Source organism: Mytilus galloprovincialis, chromosome 8, assembly GCF_965363235.1.
Source record: "Mytilus galloprovincialis chromosome 8, xbMytGall1.hap1.1, whole genome shotgun sequence".
NCBI classification, from domain to species: domain Eukaryota; kingdom Metazoa; phylum Mollusca; class Bivalvia; order Mytilida; family Mytilidae; genus Mytilus; species Mytilus galloprovincialis.
The window spans coordinates 47,748,102-47,772,904 of NC_134845.1; the positions used below are offsets into that span (position 1 = coordinate 47,748,102).

Genomic DNA, 24,803 nt, shown 5'->3' on the forward strand with positions numbered 1-24,803 from the left:
AATCTTTTCCTAATCCAGAATCCATTTGATAGGTCTTGTTCATCTTTTTTTCAGTACTTGTCGAGGATGACATGTTTATAAGATGTTCAATGTCTAAAGAATATCAAGGTTTTTCCATATTATAGCAAAGTGCCTTTAGAGTACGTTTTCATATATATTTCAGACAAGTGAAAACATGTGGAACATGTGGAATGGGGAACACAATTAAAAAACACCTATTACAAAAATCATCGTTTACACCGTTAGGCAAGGAAGATAGAAATGACAAAGAAGCAACTGCTAACCATTACAGTCATTTACCATCAATTCAGGTGAATTTTTCACAAGATGATATCTCAGTTGAACAAAAGGACAGGAGCGATGATTCTTCAAAAACCTTGAAAACACATTATACATGCAGTAAAGATGTAAGTTGATTTAAAACACATAATTTAGATTATGAATCGAGTTAAAAGTTATTATTTTGCTATTAAATTTCCTACATGTTATAAATCTTCTTCAGTTGTTTCGCTATAAAACCTCATGGTTCATTAATTAATAAAATTTATCATATAATGAATCTTCAAGTGGAAACCACCTATTCCGAATAAATTATAAATTATAAATTGAAAACATGCAACTTTACTGCGATTATCTACAATTAGCTTCAGTCTAACATTATTTGAAATTATCATTCAAAAAATGTAAAAACGGTCCCAAAAATTTCTATCCTAAATGGAATTGTTAAACAATGTAATTACGAACATAGGCGAAGAAAAAATACAAAATAACATTATATTTTTTTCCAATTAACGACTCTTTAATAATCATGTACCTATGTACGATATTATAAGATATATGTACATTGTAAATACCTGCGATATCAGATGAAAGTTTTTTTAGTATAAAGATTTATTCATACTAATGGATAAATAAAACAACTTACAATATTTCCTTTCAAAATTTGAATTGAAGAGAAAGATTTATAAAGATAATAGCAGTAAAATAAGAAAATCTACTATACTCCTTTTATTTACTATTGTAAACGATGTAACATTTTGGGCGATACACTATGAAAAGCACGGTAATTCTAGATCCAAAATGCACATTTTCTTTTCTGGAGAATCTGCTCTCGACTAATACTATTTTTATGGTATATAAAATAGAAAACAAATAACATATTTCATGCATCAATTTTTTGTGTTTACTACTCTAACTACACTTCATTAAAGAAGCAATAGGAAATTATTATCAAAGCTCACGAAAATAAATAAAGCAGTTAGGTTTGAGCATTCCTGGTGAACGTTAATCCGGAAAGGCTTTTTTGGAAGTGTAAAAGTAGCATGTGTGTTTTTTCTCATTTTTAATATGGGAGATCCATTCAACTGCGAATGATTTTCGTGTGTGCTTTAGATTTATCCATCAGTGCAGGTGCTATAACTCATAGTCAAGTTATCTTTAATCAGTATTCGCACATTATACATATCTGACAGTCTCTGTATATTGTGCTACATATATTACCTTTAAAGATGAAATGAAAAAGTGCATCTATGGCAGATCTATATATCGAACCTCTCAAATAATGTTGAACGGTTTCATTCGTCGATATATTCTATTACAATTGTAACATGTAATACAAAAATCAGCATAGCATATTGAAAATGAATGTATTATTCATTTTATCATTTTTCCATTTTATAACGATTCTGAAAATTCAACTACGATATTCATTTCAAAATTGATGCAATTATACAGTGAAACCTGGGTAAACCGAACCCTGATAAAACCGAATTTCAGTTTAAACCGAACAATTTTCAAAGTCCCACAAAATTTCCCTATCAATTAACGTTAATCTAACCTGAAAAAACCGAACCCTGTCAACACCGAATTCCGAACGCTTTTAGAAGGCTCGTTAGTAAATTATTATCTAAAAATTACCTGTCAAAATCGATCAATACCAATCAAAACAATAAAATATTATTAATTATTTTCATGATTTAATTAAACAAACACAGGATTGCAGAGTATGCCCGAAGGTATTTGAGGTTTAATGAACTTGTGAGTTGTTATTACATACTAATTAGCATGTCTGTGTCCATGTATACAGTGATTTTTTGTACAGAAACGTTAAACTGGTCAGCTACCCCCATCGCCGATAATAACGAGAAAAGAACTTTCCCTCAGATCAATAAAATGCACCTTACTCAAATAATTACGGCCACAAAATCGAAACTGCCATTCTGTAGCTATACTGTTTTATTAAATGATGGTTTTAAAGCCTTTCATCGGATTAAAAAGTCGTGCAACACAACAAGGTCAATGGATTTCGATTGCTGGATTCCCTTTATAGGCCCTATATATTTGATTCGAATGCCCCCGAAGACTTCCGTTAGCTATTTGGCAACGATAAAGTCAGAGAATAAACTGGACCCCTGCTGTTGTTTCACTGTTATCGTGTGCCGAAGTATCAATCAGCGGGTGACCAGTTTAGTCCGAGAACTCGTGTGTACAATGATGTTTCAGATTCAACTACGGAATCGTCATTTGACATTGACTGTGAATCTGAATTGGTCAGTGAATTAACGTAAGAGAAAATAATTATAAAAAGCAAAATCGCTCCACGTCGGACATCTCCCAACGACGAGCGTAATTGACGGAGTGGCGTTTGATTTATAAACAAAAATGTAGCAAAACGTCTATCTTCATCTTTTATTTTTACATTGACATCTAAATCAACACAAAAATAAACTGTCGTCTGTTGTGTCACCTATTATCCCTTGTCAGTATATATGCCAAAATTATTTGGTGTCGACTTCCGTTTACCTCTACAATCCGAACACCTGTGAAAACCGAACAAAACGCAAAGTCCCGTGGGTGTTCGGTTTAGACAGGTTTCACTGTAGTTATAAATCTTTGTCTCAAAGGACATTAAAAGTGTGTATTTACTTCGTTCACACTTTATGTAATACATTTATATGTGAACTTTTGTTTTTTATGCAGTATATGTCAATATTTGTGTTACAGTATATTATTTCATCTAACACATAACATGCCTTACGTCCGTAAACAGGTTCATAATATATTAATTAACAGCATACTATCGTTATGAGGGATACATGCATGCGAGTTTGGTAAAAAAAAACTGTTGATCAAATGGAATGACCATTTTGCAAGACCTAGGCATGTTGGTGTCAGACCACCAATTCAAATCCCAATCTATTCAATCAAATTTTGTTTTCAATTTCCCGCGTTTCCATTTTTTTTTACAATACTCAAATTGAGAATGGAAATGGGGAATGTGTCAAAGAGACAACAACCCGACCATATAACAGACAACAGCAGAAGGTCACCAATAAGTCTTCATTGCAGCAAGAAATTTCCGCACCCGGAGGTATCCTTCAACTGACCCCTAAATATATATTTATACTTGTTCAGTGATTATGAAAGCCATACTAAATTCAAAGTATACACAAGAAACTAAAGTTAAAAATAATACAAGACTAACAAAGGCCAGAGGCTCCTAACTTGGGACAGGCACAAAAAAAGCGGCGGGAATAATCATGTTTATAAGATCTCAACACTCCCTCTATAACTCTAGCCAATGTAGAAAAGTAAACAGTTTTTTAAAATTTTAGTGTTATGTCGTTGTTCTCCTCTTATATTTAATGCGTTTCCCTTGGTTTTAGTTTGTTACCCCGATTTTGTTTTTTGTCCATGGGTTTATGAGTTTTGAACAGCGGTATACTACTATTGCCTTTATTTTTAAAATGTAAAGAAAATGTTGTTTTTTGTGCTTGTCATTAAACTTTTGGTTTTACGTTATCCCCAAAACCCACAATTATATTCTGTTGTAAATGTTTGAATACATAGTTGACACTTACGGTAAAAAACATGGCGTAATTTCAAAGATAAGTCCTCAATCCATTTCTTCGATGTAGAGTTTTGGATAGATTGAATAAAACAAAATAAAATCACTATAATACTAAAACATTTAACAATTACTACTTTGGCCAAAAATACATGTTTATTCACAGTCACCACCACATGCACACATAGCAGTGCACGGGAGATCCGATTTTTCACATTAAGAACAAACGCAACATCCTTTCTTGCATCCGCAATGTACAAGCTTCTGACAAAATGATGAGGCTTCATTGCGCAAATAGTTATTTTCTTGCTTTGTTAACCATGTAAACCCAATCTGTTTAGTTTGTGCGATCTTACAATAAAACCCCTGTGATTTAGGTTGATCAATCAACATTCTTTATGTTAAAGTACCATCTTCAAATGCCATCAATGTCTAACACACAATCTTTTTTTTTCTTTTAAAGCAAAGAGAAAACTGTATCACAACCGGCAAAGGTATGGATCACAATAAGTGTGTGTGATCACTCATTGCCTAGTACATTTGAAAGGCCATTGATAGATACTAATTCAAAGTGTTTTGCCCTCCCAAACACAATCCATAGTTCGTGTACCCCTATGTCACGGAAAAGCGAAACAGTAATGACAGCATCATCAGTAACGACTGTTCGAATCATGAATCGTTTAAGTTCGTGTTTCACTACATCAGATACATGCACCATGATTCTATTGTCTGCCTCTTAATGTAAACTTGGTGCTAAACTTGAAATACATCACGTGGTGGATAAGATAGAATATTCTGAGCATTTGTTTCTACAACTACCATACGCATCCAAGAATTCATCCACTCGTGTTACAGTTTCAATGTATTTTTATTGAGGTAGGACATAATACCCAATAATCATACTCGTTAAGCCGCAAATACAGGTTTATTCACAATCGGAGAGCTTATTTTCCACATTTACAAAGACTGGTATTGTTTCTTACACCCATAATGTACAAGCTCCTGATAAGATGAATAGGATTCAGTAAGAGTTGTCCAAAAGGGTTCCAATGGACCATATTTGTGCCTTCGCCATTCAGAAGCGTCTGGACTAGTTAGCATAGGAACCAATTCCAAGCTTGTTACTCATTCATAACAGCCATGGTGTATTGCACGCTTTACATGCTAAAAAAGACTAGACCGAGTCGTGGGAATAGCTCTTTCCTATTCCAAAAACGCATGTTTTCTTGCTTTCTACTCATTCTATATGCTCAAGTCACATCTCCAAACACCATCCATGTCACCAACGCAGTTCCTTTTCCAGCAAACGTGTAATCGCTCAATGCCTAATGCATTTGAAAGCTCATGTATAGATATATATCTAAAGTTTTTTCCACTTCCAAATTTAAACCGAAGTTCGTCTGCCCTTATGTCACGGAATAGCGAAACAGCAATGACATCAGTATCGACTGTTAGAGACATGACTCTAGTTAAGTCTGTGTTTTACTGTATCAGACACATCCATCTTGATTCTAGTGTAAGTCTCTTCATGTAACATGGTGCTAAACTTGAAACATCATTAAGTGGTGGATAACACTGAACATCCTGACTACCTTTTCCTCAATATTGTATTGAGCAAGCTGCTGTAAATGAAAACTAAAAAGTCCTTTATTATTGTCGTCATCTCTCAGAAAACTTTGCCAATTTTGAGGAATTTGTTTTGACCCTGGATTTGTCTTGAACACTTTTCCCCCAAAATGTAGTTCTTGCTTCTTGTAGCAGCCTTCAATCTACCAGTATTGTCTATGTACGCATCAGAGACTGCATCCACTATTGTTACAGTTTCAATGTGTTTCCTAACGAGTATGCTGATTGGGTAGTATGTCCTTACCTCAATAAAATACCTTGAAACTGTAAAAAGAGTGGATGAAATCTTTGATTCGTATGGTAGTTGTAGCAACAAATGCTCAGGATGTTCAGTATTATCCACCACGTGATGTATTTCAAGTTTATCACCAGGTTCGCATTAAGAGGCTGACACTAAATTCATGGTGCATGTGTCTGATGCAGTGAAAAACGAACTTAAACGAGTCATGATTCAAACAGTCGTTACTGATGATGCTGTCAGTACTGTTTTAGTATTACGTGACTTAGGGGAAGACGAACCATGGATTGTGTTTGGGAAGGCAAAAAACTTTGGATTAATATCTATCAATGGCCTTTCAAATGTGCAAGGCAATGAGTGATCACACACACTTATTGTGATAAATGTCTTTACCTGTTATGATACGGTTCCCTCTTTGCTTGAAAAGAAACGTGGGAGACATTGATTGCATTTGAAGATGTGACTTTAACATAAAGAATAACGTTTGATCAACCGAAATTACCGGGGATTTACTGTAAGATCGTACACACGTCAGATTGGACTAACATGGTTAATGAAGCAAGAAAATAACTATTTGCACAAAAGGGAAGGCTGATTGAGGCTATTTCCTCAACTTGGTGTAGTCTTTACCAGCGTCTAAAACGTGCAATATACTAGGGGGACGAGCTTAGGGATGGCTCTTATGCTACCTAGTCCAGGTGCTAATGGATGGTGAAGGGACAAAAAGGATCCTTTCTTAAAAAACTCTTACTGAGGCCTCATCATTTTGTCAGAAGCTTGTACATTAAGGATGTAAGAAAGGATGTCGCGGTCATTGTGAATGTCGAAAATCGGGTCTCCCGTGCACTGTGGGGTTGATTGTGAATAAACATGATTTTTTTGGCCAAATAGTTGTAATTCTAAAAAATTTTTAGTACTATAGTGATATTATTTTGTTTTGATCAATCTATCCAAAACTCTACATCGAAGAATGTATTGAGGATTCATCTTAGAAATTTACGCCATATTTTTTACCGGAAGTATCTACCTCGTATTTAAACATTTACAACAGAATAGAATTAGGGATTTGGAGGATAACGTAAAGCCAAAAGTTTAATGACCAGCACAAAAAACAACATTTTCTTTTCATTTTGAAAAAAAAAGTTGAATATTTAAATAATGAATTGTGTTTCTTTGTCCGCCATTTTGGATTTTACCGGAAGTGTGGGTTTTAAAGACAGATTTCTTATAAATTGTATGTACCCATATTTTGACTATTATATTTATTGTGTCTGTTTATTTAACCATCAATGTAAAAATATCGGAAATTGATGAGACTGTCATTAAAGTGAGAGGGTTAGCGCTATAGAACCAGGTTTAATCCACCATTTTCTACATTTGAAAATGCCTGTACCAAGTCAGGAATATGACAGTTTTTGTCCATTCGTTTTTGATGCGTTTTGTTATTTGATTTTGCCATGCGATTATGGACTTTCCCAATTGATCTTCCTCTAAGTTCAGTATTTTTGTGATTTTACTTTTTTTGTATCAATGAGAAGCACCAAAGAAAGGAGCTTGCACAATGTAATGATAGTAGCAACAAGTTAAAACACATTTCAATTACCCTCCCTAAAAATAATCTTACTTTAGCACAATGTCCGCTATGTTAGATTTTACCGGAAGTAGGACTTTTGAAGACATCTTATCTATATAAGATATAAAAAGTAGTACATAACAAAGATGTGTACCAAATAATATGATAGTAGCATGATGATAACACCTTTTCAAATACTAGTCTTCGATATTGGGCTGATTTAAGTATGAATTCCGCCATTTTGGATTTAACCGGAAGTGAGATTTTTTTTTCAAATGCCTCCCTATCCGAAACAAAAGAGTAATAGTTGAGGAAGGTCTTTGCCAAATCTCAAGCTTGTAACAGGATGTGCACAATTCTTCTGGAATATGCTTGTAACCGACGGACTAATAATGTCCTTTTACCAATCATAAAATTTAGTAAATGTTTTGACTAGTTTTTGATATCGAAAACCCAGGTCTAAAAAATTTTCAGTAATACATGAATTTGTCTCGTTAATATCTAAAACGTTGTTACATACACGAGCGAATCGTACATGTTGGGATACATAAACACCGTAAGATGGTTACAAGGGAAGGTCACTATCTAAAAATGGATAATTTACGAATGGAAATGAAAAATCTTCTCTTTTATCATAAATTTTAGTATGATTTTAAATGTTCCACTTTGAAAGTTCCTGATGAAGGTAAATTCTAAAACGCGCTTTCGACGTATGAAATTTAAAGCGAATATACCTCTGCTGGTTGAATATGAGTCATCAGTTTATAGACAGCTCATTAGTCGGAAATTCGGTACTGACTTGATTTAAAAAAACATTTTTAACTCGGTATTTATAAATTTGAAATTATCAAGAACCCTCCGACAATGTGTACCTCAGCTGGATTTCTTATAATTTCATTTTGATGATATAGAACTATAATTGTTTTGAATCTGATATCCCAGGCATAAACTACCTTTGCCGTATTTTTTTTCTAAATTATTTGTATCTGAGCGACTGATAAGTCTTATGTACACGAAACGCGCGTCTGGCGTATCAAGCTAGTAGTACAACTTTGGCTTTTACATACTCGGTTTTTAGCGTTCTGGAAATCTCGAAACGCTTCGGACGCATGAAATTTATAACTTGTTGTTTTACAATTGTTTAGGTAGATATGATGTTTTTTTTCCTACGAATGATATTATGATAAACTTTAGATGATTATTCTTTTCAGGGTAACAATGCTAATAAACCAGTTAATATTCAGGTACAAATTGGTAATGGCAACAGAATTGTAAATGAAGGTGATGACTATGTTCAACTTACATACAACCGAAACAGTGAGGAAGAGAGCAATCAATCTTCGGGTAATTAAGATTTTAACAATATAATTTTGTTTTCAAATGTACAAAACACCAACACAGGATAACTGATTTATAGTGTGTCCAGAGAAATAAAAACACCTTTTTGAATAGTTTTCAAGAAATTTTCAATGTGTTTCAAAATTTATATTGTAAATATATATATAATGCAGTTTTTTATAATTAAATGAATAAAATAATCGACCTTACAATGTAGGACAGGTCAGAGCAGTCACTAATTCCGGTCACAGATCAACGTTGACCAGTCCAAATGACTGGTTAAGTTAACTTACTGTGTAGGCTAGGACTGCAACCATCTGTTCATCGAATCAAAGTGTCGCCTATTTGACTTACTACATGTAAATCTGCCTTGGGTACACAGAAGGACAACATAAACCCGGACAATGTAATACTTCTCTGCTCCTATAATGTGACATAAAGATGTAATTAATCACTTTGATACAATCAGTGTCATACTGAGATATTTTGAAAATATTTGATTTAACATGTTTAAGACTACTATAATTTGTCTGCTTTTCTTTTTCTTTGTTAGCCATTATGTTGACAGTTTATCTATGAGTTTGACTGTCCCTATTATATATTTTGTCCCTCTTGTATTAAGTGTTAATAAGGTATGAGTACTGTTGAGTGGTATTTACAGAGCCAAATCTGGTATAATTTTTCTGTGTTTGAAAATCATGATTGTTGGTATAGGCTCACTAGCTTTGATGAAAATATAACGTGTAGTTAGCTTGTTATCAATATTTGGCCTATTTTCATACACGTTTTACATGAATGATATTTGCCTTATTTTTCATGGCGATCTTTTATTCATGATTCATTTCGTCAAATAACTTTAAAAAAGAGAGACAAAAGACAACACAGGGACATTCATCTTCATAAATCTAAAGTAATTTGACAACGCTATGGCTAAAAAAAGAATAGACGAACAAACAAACAATAGTACACAAAACACGACATAGAAAACTCAAAACTGAGCAAAACACATACCCCACCAAAAAAATCTACGGAAGGGTAAGCAGACCCAGCTCCACATTTGGCACCCTACGTGTTGCTTATGTTATTAAAAACCCGGTAAATAGTTTAATTAGGTAGGTCAAATTCGTGAAAAGGGAAGGGTATTGTTCTCAGTTTGTAATAATGAATAATCATTAAATCAACAAAACAAATATTTGATTTAAAGTTCCAGAATTTCGTTTAATGAAAATTTAAATATCTTGATAAATACATTTAAAACTATTAAATGATTCAACCACAATTTGAATAAAAATAGGGTGCGAACGAACGAGCTCAAAGGTGCAAACGTGCATTCGGTGCGAACGGACTCGATACCCTTGGTTATGGTATTTATGCCCAGCGTATTTTTTTTTACATCAAACTTGTGAACATTTGCAAGCCTTTTCGATATAAGGGAATAAAGAAATGATATAGCATACACTAAATCCAATCACAGCGCAAACATTTTGACATCACGCCGATGACTTTATTACGCGAAAGCCAACCTGAAACCGATTACTTTACATTGAGGATTAGTGAGCGTGTGAGGTCAATTTGTAAATGTATACGAAAGTGGGTTTGTTTATACATTTGTATAACAAGTTCATTTTGTTCTTCCAGGTTCAGAGGAAAATGCTAAGATGCAAGGAGAATTAAATAATCTGTTATTTGAAGTTGAAAAAAATCAATATGATATGTATCAGTTCTACGAAAATGAAATAAACAGGTTATATGTATGTAAAATCATGAAATGCTCATCCAGAGACGAGATACAGACACGAATTACAACCTTAAAAAAAGAAATGGAAACGTATGTTGATAATCAAACCAAAAATATTGTGAAGAAATTTCGAAAGGATGCTAAAACACGCCATACAAATCGAGAAAAGTCAGATTCGATAGAAAATTCCATCAAAGCGAATAGTGTCAAATTAAAAATCTTATTAACTGAAAAACTGTCTACAGCACAATTTAAGCGGGAAAATGAATTAAAAACATCAGAAATACTATCTTTCAACCTTAACCGTGATGAGAATGAAAATGGACGACTTTTGGCAGGAGTGGTTTATGATATTATTGCGAAAAGAACAACTGAATTCGTAAAAGGACTTATGCCTCTTAAAGTTCAAACCTACATAATTAGACATTGTTTTAATTTTAGCAAAAAAAAGGTTATGCAAGAGGTTCAAATTGGACTAATAAAAAGAAAATGCCAATATGATCTGAATGGATATGCAAAGCACTGGTTAGTGAAATATACCAATACAAAACTGTTTTGTAGAAAGGAGTGCAGAGGAGTACATCTGTATGCACAGTTTGCAAAAGAAGAAATTGATCTTCTCTTTAGTGAAATTAAAATTTGCCTTGACCAGACAATTAAATGTTCCCTTACCTTTGTACAGTTTTGTAACAGTATTCTTGAATCCAATATTCCAATTTTGTTCGAAGAAGTATCACGGCTCCTTCCTGATAATGGCGACAAAATTGAAATGAGATCATTTACCGAAGACTTGCTAAAAAAACTAGACAATATAGACGTTATTTTAGATCAGTTCGTTTCTACTGATGAAACAAACGTCGTGTGGGCGGAAGACCCTTTTACTAAAATAACTGAGATTTTGTGGGGATGTGTACACAATTGTGGTAGTTGTCATGACCGTTTCAATTTTTAAGGAAATTTCATTTTAGTGCATTTCGTTGCTTTACTAATGCGACATGTATACTTTAAGTATGATTCGTTTTGAAAAGACAAAGTGCAGCGCTGTTGGGATAATGTGATGTATTAATATATATTTGAATTTAGCTAATTGAAGTTACCAAAAAAAGACCTTCAAATGAAAAGTAACAACTGTAAAAGAAAACGCTTAAATTCGAATGTTTGTTAATAAAGAGATAGAAAATGTCTTAAGGATATTCAAACTCATAAATCGAAGACGAAATAAAGTCATGGCAAACAACGAAAATCAGAATTGAATATAAAGTTTGGCATTTCTTTACCCAAAGATGCATTTTCCGGTTGTATTATAAATCTTAGAAGACTCTTCCTAATTTTCGTCTTTTAAGCTCAACTGGCCCGACGGCACAGGTAAACTTATACCATCACTTGACGTTCGTCGTCGTTAACTCTTTCAAGAATCTTCTCCTCTGAAACTACTCGGCTGAATACCTTCAAACTTTAACTGAATGGTACTTCGGGTATCAAGTTTATAAATTGTATCCGAAGTTTGGATCCATCAACGAACATGGCCGCGATGGATAAAAATAAACCATAGGGGGTCAAATGTAGTTTTTCCTTGTATCTCAAAAACTCACGTATTAAGAGCAAATCTGACATTGGGTAAAATTGATTATTGTCTTGAATATAATTGAAGATAGAAATAAACTGTAAACAGCAATTATCTTTAGCAAATTAAGATCTAAAACAAAGTCAATACTACCAAAATTGTAAAAAAATTACCCCTTAAGGCGTAATTGCCCTTTAATTATAAAAAAAAAAGATGTGATATGATTGCCAATGAGAAACTCTCCACAAGAGACCAAATGACACAGAAATTAAGAACAATAGAAAGTAAAAACACAAAAATACTGAACTCCGAGGAAAATTCAAAAAGGAAAATCAAAAATCAAAAGGCAAAATCAAAAGTCCAAACACATCAAACGAATGGATAACAACTGTCATATTCCTGACTTGGTACAGGCATTTTCTAATGTAGAAAATGGTGGATTGAACCTGGTTTTATAGCTAGCTAAATCTCTCACTTGTATGACAGTCGCATCAAATTCCATTACATTGTCAACGATGCATGAACAAAACAAACATACTCAAAGAGTAAAAATGTCAAAAATAGGGGTACAACAGTCAATACTGTGTTATCATCTTAATATCACTACATAAACAACCAATGTAACAAAGTAGCACAAAAAGGCAAACATCAAATTTAACATTCTCATTTTGCTTTTCTTATACGACTGAATTTATCTATGTAAAGTCTACGCATAAATGAAAGAAGGTTTTCATTACTGGTGTAAAATTGCGCGTTTGAAATTCGCACAGGTAGACATGAAAATAATTTTGTCGTATGACGGCATACATAAATGCAGACTCACGTAAAGTAGATATAACAAAAAACAGACTTACAGTAAAAATAATAAATAAAATAATGGTGTGGTTCAAAGTATGACGGGACACATAAGTACAGTTTCACGTCAAATACGGCTGAATTTATCTATGTAAAGTCTACCCATAAATGATAGAAGGTTTTCATTACTGGTGTAAAATTGCGCGTTTGAAATTCGCACAGGTAGACATAAAAATAATTTTGTCGTATGACGGCATACATAAATGCAGACTCACGTAAAGTAGATATAACAAAAACCAGATTTAACAGTAAAAGTAATAATAATAAATAAAATAATGGTGTGGTTCAAAGTATGACGGGATACATAAGTACAGTTTCACGTCAAATGTATATCATAAAAAACAGACTAAACAGAAAAAGTAGTCTTATTGAATAAAATAGTTTAGTCATTCATAGTATATAGGTCAGCGTACGGCCTTCAATAATGAGCAAAGCCCATACCACATTGTCAGCTATTAAAGTCCCCAAAATTACCATGTAAAACAATTCAAACGAGAAAATCAACGGCCTAATTTATGTAATTTTACACAATATGTTCATTATGTTTGTTTTTTCTCCTTTGAAACTACTGTGCATTATACTTCTAAACTTTAACTGAATGTTCCTTAGAGTAACTGGTTTCTACATTGTATCCTTAGTTATGATTTATTAACAAATATGGCCCCCATGGCTAAAAATAGAACATAGAGGTCAAATGCAGATTTTGGCTTTTATCTAAAAAAAACTATAGCATTTAAGCAGAAATGACATGAATTATAGTGATAAATTAGTCAAGATCTATCTGTTATAAATTTTGCAGGCCATTTGGATTACGCACTGAAGGGTAACTGTCCGGCAATGTTTATTTTTTTATGAAATTGTGGTGTTTTGGACTATTATCTTTAATATAGATGAAAATGCCAAAATGTTCAGCTAAGTAGGATCTCCAAATAAGTCAAATGATCAAAAAAGTCAATTGACTCCTCAAGAAGTTATTGACGATATAATGTTATCTATTACAATTTTTGAGCGATATCAAGTTTTCATGAGCCTCTTAGTTACTTTGTCAACGTATGAAAAATAACTTTCAAAACGGTCTACCGGTCCCTTTATTTTTTTATCGTTTTATATTCAAAAGAATAATGATATGATCAGTGTTTTGATTGTTATACTTTGAATTTTCATATACATAGATATAGGAAGATGTGGTATTAGTGCCAATGAGACAACTCTCCATCCAAGTCACAATTTGTAAAAATAAACTGTTATAGTTCAAGGTACGGTCTTCAACACGGAGCCTAGGCTCACACCGACAGCAAGTTTTACTTATTTGCTATTCATCAATTATATCAGAATGGAAGTTCCTGATATTTTGTTTCAAACAGAAATAAAATGACAATTAAGTTTGTACATAATTATATATAGATTTTTATTTGTTTGTGGTTTTTTTCATATTTTCATGGTTTTATTATATGTCATATAATGGATTAACATATAAACACCAAATCTTATCTTAAGGAGTTTTTTTTTAATCAGTGCAATCTTTAACTATTGTAAAAGCTTGACATTGGCTAGTGAAAATCTAGTTGAATCTTAATTGGACATACCTGTGTATATATAATAAAATTGAGAATGGAAATGGGGAATGTGTCAAAGCGACAACAACCCGATCATGGAGCAGACAAGAGCCGAAGGCCACCAATGGTTGTTCAATGTAGCGAGAAACTGCCGCACCCGGAGGCGTCCTTCAGATGGCCTCGTAACAAATATGTATACTCGTTCAGTGACAAAGGACGTCATACTTAACTCCGAATTATATAAACTTGTTTTTATATTTTTTTTTATTACAGTGTAATAATAATACATATATTATGACAGTTAGGCCTTTTTACGATGAAAAAATATTTTTCGAAACCGAATTCACTCAATAGCTTAAATTACACTGATTTTACCAAACTCGTTAGAATAAGGTTTGGTGAATCCACTATAACAAACTCGTCAGCTCATAAAATCATTTTTTTTTAATAATAAAAGAATTATTTTATTATAATTTACAAGATGTACATGGTATATTTTTATAATGGTAGTAAAAGTATACATTTTTTTAACACAAAAGCCAAAAACATTTCTAATAGATGTGGTGACTTTAAGACAGGAAAATCTGCTCAATTACTTATTTAATGAACAACAGAACACGTCTTATATTGAAGACAAACGTAAATTTTCATCCGGATTAATTTTATCTTATTTGAAGGGGGGGGGGGGGGTCATTGATTATTTTGGATGTTTTTATATGGGGTTTATTTTGGGTGTTTTGATTTTTATTACTTGTCTTATTGACAACAATCATATCTTTTCTAATATGAGTTTTCCGTGTCTGCATTTTACAACAGACCATGTGTTCAGAAATTCATATTTTTTTGTAGTTATTTAACACTACAAAACACCATACTGTGTTCCTTTATTGCAACTATTTTGTTATACGATTGACGACGGGAATGTTTTTAAATAAAGAATGTTATGATATTGATTTTTTTGTACGCCAAAAATTTGGAATAAATGTGTATAAAGTTGAAATTTCTATGAATCTTAACAAAAAGTGAATTCAAATTCTTACTTTATATGTAGACGTTGATTTTTCATCTCATCTGTTTCCTGTAGCTATACAAATTTATATAGATTTTGCTATACTTTTAGCAATAACTCCAATCATAATTCACATTAGGAATAGGCAAAGAGACATTTAATCTTGCTTCAAGATAATTCATATAAAATAACTGTCATATAGTGTCTCTATAGTAAGTATTTATTACTAATTTTAAACTCTACAGAGGAAGTACAGTTGATGATCCAAATAGACATACAGTTGACAATAGCAATGCCATTTCCTGAAATGCAAACAAAAGACAATCGACTTATTGTCACTATTTCATTTGTTACTTTTTGATAAAAAATACTCTATAGATTCTTAGCCAGTTGCTGTTAAAAAAAGAAAAATAACAAAAATACCGAGGAAAATTCAAAGCGGAAAGTCCCTACCCAAATGCAAAATAAAAAGCTAAAACACATGAAACGAAGGAATAACAAGTGTCATATACAAGACTTGGTACAGGCATTTCCTTATGTAGAGAATGTAGATTAAACCTGGTTTATAGCTAGCTAAATCTCTCATTGGCATAGAATTCCATTATATTTACAACGATGTGTGGACAAAACAAAAAGATATAAAAGGAAAAATATTAAGGGCACAACAGCCAAAATTGTGTTGTAATCTTAATCACTATAAAAACAAACAGAAATGTAAACAAAGAAACACAACAAGGCATATAGACAAGGCGCATTCAAAAACAAATTTAAAAAAAAATAAACAAAATTTACTATAGCACAATAACACAATGACCGAGCCACATCAAATTGATATTACCGAAAGCAGACTAAACAGTTGAGCTAACATTCACAAAGACAAATGAAAGAATATTATAACACGTTACTACATGTACTAAGATTATAAACAATTTCAGTACCTAGAATCTATCTCCAAGCCCATCGTTTATTATTTATGAAGTTGATATGGAATATTTATCAACAAGGTATTGGTATCTACCCATGATCATTTTCTAGCAAAAGGATGGACGTTTGTCATATATTTCTGGTACAGATATCAACGCGTAAGTTAGATTCGATGTTTAACACATGTTTAAGTGTAAAAATGAGACATGTTTTTTTTTTATTTTTAGTTCTAAAGGATTAATTGCACCCAATCAGCAAAGTTTGGGTTGTTAATGGAAAGAACGTCATCTATAAATCTGAATGTGAAATTAAATTATCTTGCTTCTGTGATCGTCTTGTTTTTATAAAAAAAAAAAAGGGACGAAAGATACCAAAGGGATGGTCAAACTCATAAATCTAAAACAAACTGACAACGCCATGGCTAAAAATGAAAAAGACAAACAGAAAAACAATAGTACACATGACACAACATAGAAAACTAAAGAATAAACAACACGAACCCCACCAAAAACTAGGGGTGATCTCAGGTGCTCCGGAAGGGTATAAGTGTCTGACGGAACTCATAGCAAAAAAAGAAGAGGCGCACAGTTCATTCCAATAGGAATTTGTTGAAAAATTCTACCTTCAAATTCATCAAAAATGTCGTCAATAAGAAACTCCAGCATAATGATCACTCGTTTCTCTGTGTAGCATATACCTTTTTGTTTACTTTAAACAAATTATGCCATTTGGTATCCCAAAAAACTAAATATACAGCGTTTGCTACCAAAGTCAGTTTATGCAATTCATTATCTTTAACTTACCGTGTGAATATACACGGGGTTTTATTTAAATAAACATATAGGGGTTAAATACCATTGTGTAGCATCATTTTGTGATATTGATATCCCCCTTATTAAAGACACAGTGAAAAGGAAAAATATTTATTATATTTCTCATACAAAAAAAAAAACTATTCGTCGTACAATTTACACTAGTATTCCACATTCCAAACTAAAAGAGAAATTGAAAGAGTTGGTATTGCTTTGCTTCGTAAAAAAGAATGGCCAACGTAGATACAAGTATCTTGTCTTAGGGAGGGATCAATCCTACTTTGTAAAGGATCACTCTGATTCGAACAAAAAATTCTCTGAAACTGATATTATCAAGATGCTTGATTTCTTGATTGACAACATATTTGTTACGTTCGGAGGACGTGTTTTTCAACAGACTGCCGGCATTCCAATGGGAACAAACTGTGCCCCTCTACTTGCCGACTTGTTTCTTTATTATTATGAGGGTAACTTCATGCAGGAACTTCTTAGGAAGAAAGATAAGAAGTTAGCAATATCCTTTAACTTTACTTTTCGCTATATAGATGATGTTCTTTCACTAAATAATTCAAAATTTGGTGACTATGTGGAACGCATCTATCCAATCGAGCTAGAGATAAAGGATACTACAGATACAGTTAAGTCGGCCTCATATCTTGACTTACATCTAGACATTGACAATGAGGGTCGGTTGAAAACAAAACTTTACGACAAAAGAGATGATTTCAGCTTTCCAATTTTGAACTTTCCATTTCTAAGTAGCAACATTCCAGCAGCACCTGCATACGGGGTATATATCTCCCAATTGATACGATATTCCCGTGCTTGCATTTCCTATCATGATTTTCTTGATAGAGGGTTGCTGCTCACAAGGAAGCTATTGAACCAAGAGTTCCAAATGGTGAAGTTGAAATCATCCCTTCGTAAATTTTACGGACGCCATCATGAGTTGGTTGACCGTTATGGAATAACCGTTTCTCAAATTATATCGGATATGTTCCTTACGTCGTAACTACAATCCCCTTCCCTTTAATGAATGTGACAAACCGAATTAGACTATTTACCGGATTTGTTATCACATAAGCAACATGACGGGTGCCGCATGTGGAGCAGGATCTGCTTACCCTTCCGGAGCACCTGAGATCACCCCTAGTATTTTTGTGGGGTTCGTGTTGTTTATTCTTTAGTTTTCTGTGTTGTGTCGTGTGTGCTGTTGTTTGTTTGTCTTTTTCATTTTTAGCCATGGCGTTGTCAGTTTGTTTTAAATTTATGAGTTTGACTGTCCCTTTGGTATCTTTCGTTCCTCTTTTATCTGCTTTATTTTGATGATTTTCTCTGTAAAAACTACAGCTTATTTCATAATACAGTGTTATTATCGTTGAAAAACTACAAAACGTGAAATAAATAATTGAAGGATAATTGTTTTTAATCAGTTTGAACAAGTCACATGCTTCTTTGAACAGGTACCCCTGGTCGGTTATGAACGTCTGAAGGAAAAATTAAAGCCGAATAAGAATAATAATCAACCCCTAAATAGTAGCTACTTTATTAGGAATCAGTATCACAAAACTTAACTTATCAACAAAACGTAGATTATAATGAAAATACGAAGAATTTGACTGCACGTAATACCCTTTTTTTACTTAAATCTACTTTGTTTTTTGTTTTTGTTTTTACCATTACATAGTCAATTGAACGGATGCTTAACCATAAACTCACGTATATCAAAGACATTTTTTCTTTTAAATACGTGAAAAGGAGTCATCAATGATATTGAGTATCAAAATAGGCGACATCAACCACGGACAATCGACTCATGTGAAACAAAAATAAACCAAGATGTTCAAACACCAACGAACAACACATGCTAAATTTGTACAACAAAAAATAATTAGAAGTGGTAAATGTCAGTTTTACATTTTTACGTAGACAACCACCTCCCTTCTTTATATTACCTCTTTTATTATTCTTTAGCAATTAAAGGTATAATGATGACCGAACATAATTAGCTCATGAGGTATAAACTGATATCATTCTCATGTAATAGTTGGCGATATCTTTTCATTTTCCATTTAGCACCAATATACAAGCTTCTACTTCATATGGAATATATTGTTTTAAACTTACACGGTATTCAAGATCTTACAGCTGCTACTCATATTTTATAAAACGTCACTTTTGTCTGGCAGAAAACTTGATAGATTAGGGTTAATATATCAAAGAACGTTTCGTCTTTTTTATATAAAAAAAAACTCATCGAAAGATACCAAGAACTTTTCGTTTTCCATTCGTTTGATGTGTGTAAGCTTTTGATTTTGCCATTTGATAAGGAACTTTCCGCTTTTTAATTTTTATTTGAAATTTTTGTTATTTAATTTTTTGTCCTTAAATAGTATTATTGATAACAGCGGTTACAAAAGAAGAACAGGTACAATTATAATCATTTTTGGTCCAATATAGAATATGTGTTGGTTTTCCCGTTTGAATGGTTTTACACTAGTAATTTTGGGGCCCTTTATAGCTTGTTGTTCGGTGTGAGCCAAGGCTCCGTGTTGAAGGCCGTACTTTAACCTATAATGGTTTACTTTTTAAATTGTTATTTGTATGGAGAGTTGTCTCATTGGCACTCACACCACATCTTCCTATATCTATATAAGATATGACCAAGGAAATACTCAACTGACCATTTGTGACATCAGCATTTTTTTACAAAATCAACTATCCGTCCAGAGCACTAAATGCAGTGCCAAATTGTTTGGAGGATTTTGTTTAACTCAATATTTTGTTTTCTATGTGGTGCTTGGCGACTCTTTGTATCCAGATGGCGTCTTAATCAGAGAAATGATCATGTTTATATCCTTTAATATTACTTTTATTTAAAAGAAAAAAAACATGAAGAAATATGTTACTCAAGACATTAACCTTAAATTGAATATATTATATCTTAAGAGTTTTAACTTTCATAAAATGTTTCTAAAACTTTTACTTAAATGTATATAAAAATAGAGATAAGGTTTTAACGTTTCGAAAATCTGTCGTTTTTGGCTTTATGCTGTTTCTTTTGTCAGTTCTGTATTTTAAAGAAATACCGATTAATTTATAGTTTGAAATGGACTGAAATTTTTCCCAAACAATGATGGTTTAAAAAATCTTTGCTTTTGTCTACTGCATTATTTAGTATCTGTCTTCCTGCACATCTATTAGAATCGTTGAATGCAGTCTTTAATGACTTACAAACACAGATATGATAATTTTAGACTGAAGACTTTTATTTCAGCAAGGTCATTCTTTTTGGCTTACTTTCCGTTACTGCGAAAATTCTTTTATACGATACACTTTTTTTTTGTTTTATGTCAACCACTGTCTTTGTTTTCTTTTGATATCGTATTCTATTCCAAATTTCACTTTCTATTGCCTGATTTTTTATTGTTTGTCCTTTCTTATTTTTTTTTTTATCCAACTTTTGATATAAATAAACTCATCATAGATACCAGAATTTAAATTTTATTTTTACGCCACACGTGGCTTTCGTCTACAAAAGACCCATCAGTTTCGCTCGAATAAAAAAAATGTAAAACGAAGGCCAAATAAAGTACGAAGTTGAAGTGCATTGAGGACCAACAATTCCTAAAAGTTTTGCCAAATACAGCTAAAGTAATCTATTCCTTAGTATGTCAAAATTTCAAAGTTTTTTAACAGTTCATTTATAATTATGAACATATCAATGATAACTCAAGTCAAAGGAGAGTATTGAGATCTTAAATCTAGTCTGAATTTATATCGCGTCATATCTTTATGTTTTGTTGTTGCATGTTTAAGAAAATATTACGATAGCATTATTTTTGATCATGTTCCTGTCACAATATGACACGAAAGCCCAATTTTGATTTGATGAATGCACAGCCACAGTTGACATCGAGAATTCGGCTGCAAAATCATCAAGGCACAATTTGACGTGAATGTATTTTCTTTGAAATCCCTGCTCATATATAGTTGTTATATTTTTTGAAGTCAGGACAACTGTTCTAGATTTAAATCATCAAGACAATGAGAAAAATTGTCATGATCAACATGATTAACATTTTTTTTAAACGATCTTTTTTTTTTATTTGATCACAAAAGTTATAGTATATCTTTTTAACACGATAAATATAAATACGGATGAGGTTTATTCAATGTACCTATTATTATATATTAATCAATGTGTTACGTATACATAATTTCATTTTTCAAAATTATTGATCTAAACATGTTAAATATAGACTACTTCGTAATCAATAGGTACGTCGGTGTGTAAACAATTATATAAACAGTTCCTGAACAGCCACTACATGTTGGTAAGTAAAGTGTAATTTACCGGACTTTTTTTCCATTACATATATGATACATGGTTTTGTAACTTAGAGGACAAGAAATCTAAATAACGATATGTAGCATTGTATTGTGTAATTCGACCAACAAATGTGATTTGATAATTACTATGACAGCCCGTCAAGTATTATATTTCCTTTAGAAATTAAATGTTTGATTTCAATATTGTTCTTTAATAAAAAAAAAATGAAAAAAATAATGTAATATGTATATATATAGATATGTATAAATATTTACAATTATTGATTGAAATCTCAAAGTTTATAACATAATGTCATGTGATCAGGATTTGTTTATAGTTACTAGGACTTTAAATTAGAACAATTCTAATTTATAGTTAATAAAACAATGACGGGCAAAGTCTATCTATCTGTTTTTGTATCTTGCTTATTCAGTTTACTATTTTGCACTTTTAATAACTGTTTGGTTTTGGTCATCAGGTTTTCTCCAGGATGACAGTAAGATTCGTACTTAGTATGATGTTGGTTTGACTTTACGAAATAAATAACTTGTCAACCACTTCCGGTTGGAGAGAGAACATTATAGTTATTTCTCGTACCGCAGAGGTACATATCTTTCAACAACCTATCAATTCTTCTTCTGCGTTATCTGTTTTACATATACTTTAATAAAAAAAAACATTAATCTGAGACAAAAGTTGATGTAAACGCTATTATTTTGTTCTAATTGTCGTGTTGATCTGCTTGTCGCAATTTTATTGCCGAATTTGCTTTTGTCCTTCGCATAAAATTAGTAATACATTTTCAATTACGTCTGTTTTATTTAAGAATTGAATGCTTCTTTTTGTAAATTTTGTAAATTTATAAGGGTGTAAAACCGTTGACTGAAGTACATTTTTTATGAAGTCTGTTGAACTAATAGGAGAAATATAGATAATATCGAAATAAAAAAAGAACTAGATTATAGAAATTGCCTAAATTTTACAATTGTATATTTTAAGTACAGCTTATTTGAAAATAATAAATAAAAAAATAAACGTCACCGATGAGTTAAAAAAGATGTTTCAATTTTAATGCAAAAAAATGGCATTTATGCACCAAAGGGATATAATTTGGAGCTTTTCAATTATATAAACATTTTAAAAGTCATATTGGGCCAACACAAATCGATTTTTTGTTGATTTTGTTTCTTATCATCAAGTTACAATTATTAGTGCAGTAAATAGAATTTATAATGATCAACATAATGTTTAAAATTTTTGTACCCTCCAGACTCCTTAAGGGCTTTGCGACCGGTGTAATCTAGGACAATTATCCATTATTCTGAAGTCTTCTTTCATTTAAGTGCTTCCGATTGAAAAAAAGGTAGAACTTGATGTAATATTTCTGTTTGATCAGTAAAATACAGAGGCAAATTCCTAATGAATATCGAATAAAAACAAAAATAAGGTAACACATCACGCAGTAACGATATTGATCATTCAAGGATTTGTACTCGATAGGGCTTGTATTACAAATATACCATGTCAATCAAATATGAAAATATCCTTGACGTTGCTACATGTACAAAAATATATAAGTGAACTCTCTCTTCATAATAATTTGGCTTTTAAACAATTTTTTTCGGGCGACACTGAGGAGACGATTCACACGTTTGACCTTAATTACTTTTGTCGTCGTTGTCGTTGTTGTCGTCCTGATCGTCGTTGTTGTCGTGGTCGTCGTCGTTTTGTTGTCGTCGTTGTCGTCGTCGTTGTTGTTGTTGTCGTTGTGGTTGTTGTTGTTGTTGTCGTCGTTGTCGTCGTCGTTGTGTTGTTGTCGTCGTCGGTTGTTGTTGTCGTTGTCGTCGTTGTTGTCGGTTTCGTCGTTGTTGTCGTTGTTGTTGTCGTCGTCGTTGTTGTTGTCGCGTCGTCGTCGTCGTCGTTGTTGTTGTCGGTTTCGTCGTTGTTGTCGTTGTCGTCATCGTCGTTGTTGTTGTCGTCGTCGTCGTCGTTGTCGTCGTCGTCGACGGTGTCCAAAAATATTCACTCTGTAGTAAAAGTTTTTGAAATTTTAATGACTTTCTTAAATTGTCCCAGATTTCTACCAAACATGGACAGAAGCTTGTTACTGTCATAAGATAGTATCAAGAAGTAAATTTTGTAAAAAACAAAAATAAGGTAACACATCACGCAGTAACGATATTGATCATTCAAGGATTTGTACTCGATAGGGCTTGTATTACAAATATGCCATGTCAATCAAATATGAAAATATCCTTGACGTTGCTACATGTACAAAAATATATCAGTAAACTCTCTCTTCATAATAATTTGGCTTTTAAACAATTTTTTTTCGGGCGACACTGAGGAGACGAATCACACGTTTGACCTTAATTACTTTTGTCGTCGTCGTCGTTGTCGTCGTCGTCGTCGTCGTCGTCGTCGTCGTCGTCGTCGTCGTCGTCGTCGTTGTCGTCGTCGTTGTCGTCGTCGTCGTCGTCGTCGTTTTGTTGTCGTCGTCGTTGTTGTTGTTATTATTGTCGTTGTTGTTGTTTTTGTTGTTGTTGTTGTTGTTGTCGTTGTTGTTGTCGTTGTTGTTGTCGTTATTGTCGTTGTTGTCGTCGTCGTTATTGTCGTCGTTGTCGTTGTTGTTGTCGTCGTCGTTGTCGTCGTCGTTGTTGTTTTCGTCATCATTGTCGTCGTTGTTGTTGTTGTCGTCGTTGTCGTCGTCGTTGTGGTCGTCGTTGTTGTCGTCGTCGTTGTCCTCGTCGTTGTCGTCGTCGTCGTTGTTGTCGTCGTTGTCGTTGCCGTCGTCGTCGTTGTCGTCGTCGTCGTCGTTGTTGTCGTTGTTGTCGTCGTTGTGTTGTTGTCATCGTCGTTGTTGTTGTCGCTGTCGTCGTTTTCGTTGTCGTCGTCGTCGTTGTTGTTGTCGTTGTCGTCATCGTCGTTGTTGTTGTCGTCGTTGTCGTCGTTGTCGTCGTCGTCGACGGTGTCCAAAAATATTCACTCTGTAGTAAAAGTTTTTGAAATTTTAATGACTTTCTTAAACTGTCCCGGATTTCTACCAAACTTGGACAGAAGCTTGTTACTGTCATGAGATAGTATCCAGAAGTAAATTTTGTAAAAAAGGAAATCTGTTTTTTTCGTATTTTACTCATAAATGTTTTTCTGCCAGGAAACATACCATTCACTCTGTGGTTAAAGTTTTTAAAATTCTTGATTTGTTCCAAACTTGGACAGGAGCTTGTTTATGATCAAAAGTTAGTATCCAGAAGAAAATTTTGTTTAAATTATTTACCTGTTTATCCGTTTTTTACTTATAAATTTACTTCCAGTTAACATTACATACAGTCTGCTGTTAAAGTTTTTAAAACATTTATTAGATTCATAAACTATCCTTGATTTTTACAA

General features: G+C 32.9%; 1 long non-coding RNA gene across 1 annotated transcript; it reads left to right on the forward strand.

Moving 5' to 3' along the window:
• The first annotated feature begins 162 nt into the window (after positions 1-162).
• LOC143043331 (uncharacterized) lies at positions 163-12,199 on the forward strand. Its single transcript, XR_012968315.1, has 3 exons — positions 163-407; positions 8,496-8,628; positions 10,261-12,199. It is a non-coding gene; the product is annotated as an uncharacterized LOC143043331 (long non-coding RNA).
• Positions 12,200-24,803: the final 12,604 nt, after the last annotated feature.